The 3,246-nt window shown below is 33.2% G+C and overlaps 1 pseudogene; it reads right to left on the reverse strand.

Moving 5' to 3' along the window:
• Window positions 1-306: 306 nt before the first annotated feature.
• Window positions 307-400, reverse strand: LOC144615977 (U6 spliceosomal RNA; annotated as a pseudogene).
• Window positions 401-3,246: the final 2,846 nt, after the last annotated feature.

The following is a 3,246-nucleotide window of genomic DNA, read 5'->3' on the forward strand; positions in this document are numbered from 1 at the left end:
AACTCATCTACCAGTCATCTCTCTAATAGGCAAAAACTTCAACTGTTTGTCAAAAATTAACACTCAACCATATCCTTAGTTGTACCAATAAAACTAAGAGCTGGAAATGAAACATGTGTCATAATATTCAAATTACTAAAACAAAGATACATAGTATAGTGTGTTTGGGGGAATATAGTTTCAATAATACATTTCCTAGGATTGTTCTCCTTGGTTACCTTAAGTATATTTTTAATGATTTATTATTAACCATTTGGAGAATTTAATTTCACCTTGAGATTAATAAATTAGGGGATGCATTTTTTAAAAAACATGGAATACTTCACAAATTTGCTCATGCAGGGGACTTACTTATCTTCTATCATCACAATTTTTGTATATGTGCTGCCAAAGTGAGCACAGGGCACGCGTTTTAGTAATCGTATATATATTTTTATAAGGCCTCTAATACCTAGTATTTAAAATTGACATACATAGATATTAAGTATAATAAATAAAAATAGCACTTAATCCTGAAATTTATTAGGACAGAAAAACAGCTACATTACCAACATATAGATAAATAAACATGTTGAAAACATGTTGATGGAATTGGTTATAAGGTAATGTAAAACAATGGAGATTTCCAACACTAAACCTGCTGTTTTGTTTCATTAATTTTAATAATTTTGCAATCCATGCTTATAATTTCTGTATCTGTGTTCAACAATTTAAAAGAAAAATCAATGTCAGAAAAAAAAAACAAAAAAAGTGGAAATAAATTTAAGAGATACAAGGACTAGGAAGTAAAAAGTGAGCCTGAGAAAAACAAGGAGTACAAAGAGGTACCATACAATCCCTGTGTATTCTTCTCAATGTATGAACATGTTCATTGTTCATAACACTCAAGCTAAGTTGGCAAAATCAACGCATGATAAACGTTTTCTTATAAGGTGCTTGATAAAGTAATTGTCTTGAAGATCAAACAATATCATTTAAATATAGTATGTAATATGACTGTATTGTATATATGTGTATAATTCAAGTTATATTAAAGTTAATTTTAAAGTTTTTGTGTAATACAGAAAGAAAACCTGTCTCTGAGAAAATAAAATTGGTCTCCGGCTATGAGTTAGTAAATGATTGCAAATTAGTTATCAAAATTTCCCTTTTGCCTTCAGTGCAGGTTGCCCAGCTGGCAGAACCTGTTACCTTCACCAGAGTGTTTCTCCTACCTCTCAAAGCTTTGCTAACATTCACTAGGCTCTTATTGTGCATTGGTGTTAGCTCAAGAGGATATGAGCAATTGTAAAAACAATCAGGACTGTTCAGTTCTAAAGGAGCTTAAATATTTAAAGCTTTTTACATTGCACACAGGGTTAAGTTGAGAGATCTCAATGCTTAAGTTTCATTAGTTTCACAGAGGACACTTTGCTTCTTCTTGGTTGCTGGAAAATGTGTCCTCTAATTATTGTGCAACTAGAGCAATGACCATTTTCTTTTATTTTTTAATTTTTTTTAATGTTTATTTATTTTTGAGAGACAGAGAGAGAGAGAGAGAGAGAGAGAGAGAGCCAGAGCACGAGCGGGGGTGGAAAAGAGAAAGAGGGAGACACAGAATCCAAAACAGGCTCCAAGCTCCGAGCTGTCAGCACAGAACCCAACGCGGGGCTCGAACTCACAAACCATGAGATCATGACCTGAGCTGAAGTCGGTTGCTCAACTGACTGAGCCACCCAGGCGCCCCATGACTATTTTCTATTTTCAGGAAATTTTATCTTTAACAACTAACAGTTCTACTTTGTCAAGTCATTTGGATATTGCCCTTCAAAATCAGGTCCTTATTTTGAATATACATATGTATATAGTGTGTGTGTGTGTGTGTGTGTGTATACACTATATATATATTATATATATATATAATATAATAATTATATATATTATTAAATATATATATTATTAAATATATATATATTATATATATAATAATATAATAATAATATAATATAGTATATATATAGTGTGTGTGTATATATACATATATATAGTAGAGAATATATAGAGAAAAACTAAATACTATTATATATAATATATATAATTTTGTGTGTGTGCATATGTATATGATCTTTACAGCATTGATTTTTTTTTAATTTTTTTTAATGTTTTATTTATTTTTGAGACAGAGAGAGACAGAGCATGAGCAGGGGAGGGTCAGAGAGAGAGGGAGACACAGAATCCAAAGCAGGCTCCAGGCTCTGAGCTGTCAGCACAGAGCCCGACGTGGGGCTTGAACTCACAAACTGTGAGATCATGACCTGAGCTGAAGTCGGACGCTTAACCGACTGAGCCACCCAGGCACCCCTACAGCATTGATTTTTAAAACTAATGTGCTCAGAGTGCCTTTTACATATAGATTACCTTTGACATTTCTCAACCATTTAATAACACCGAAGAATTTACTCTCTCATCTTGGTCCTGTAATTCATGGTACAGACATAAAAACAAAAAGGGCTATTAAGAATATTTAGCATGATTAGTATGCTCCAAATTTTTCCAGCATTGCTCAAAAGTATTATGAAATCTGTACTATTTTTCAAGTCTTAAATGTAAGAAAGTTCTAAAAACAAAGAGGCTGGTTTATCTTTCCCTTTGAAGGTGATTGATTTTATTCACATTTTTTTAATATTCACATAAAAAGAATTTAGTTATTATATGCATATTTTTACAATGTGAAAGAGCTAACATAATGACTATCAGCAAGACATTTCTAAATGACTTTGTCCCATGGTTGGAATACTTGCTATTAAAAGTTATTAGGGTGGGAGCCTGGGTGGCTCAGTGGGTTAAGCATCTGGCTTTGGCTCAGGTCATGATCTCACCTTTCGTGGGTTCAAGCTCCACCTCAGACTCTGTGCTGACAGCTCAGAGCCTGGATCCTGCTTCAGATTCTGTGTATCCCTCTCTCTCTGCCCCTCCCTTACCCTCTCTGTCTGTCTCTCAAAAATAAACAAATAAACATTAAAATTTTTTTTAAGTTATTTGGGTAAGCAACTTAAAGATAGAGTGTAAAGGAAGTACGTGAAGTCGAAGATTTACCAATGATTTCATTCCACACATCCATGGATAGCAGAATATTAAAATGAATCGTGAAAACCTAAACTGACCAAAGTTTGTGCAGAAACAGAATTGAAGCAATCAGATGCACTGCTCAAAGTTCTTAAAAACATGAGATCTGTAATAAACAGAAGACTAAGAACTTCCACATAA

The sequence above is a fragment of the Panthera onca genome, chromosome A3 (assembly GCF_046562875.1).
Source record: "Panthera onca isolate mPanOnc1 chromosome A3, mPanOnc1 haplotype 2, whole genome shotgun sequence".
NCBI classification, from domain to species: domain Eukaryota; kingdom Metazoa; phylum Chordata; class Mammalia; order Carnivora; family Felidae; genus Panthera; species Panthera onca.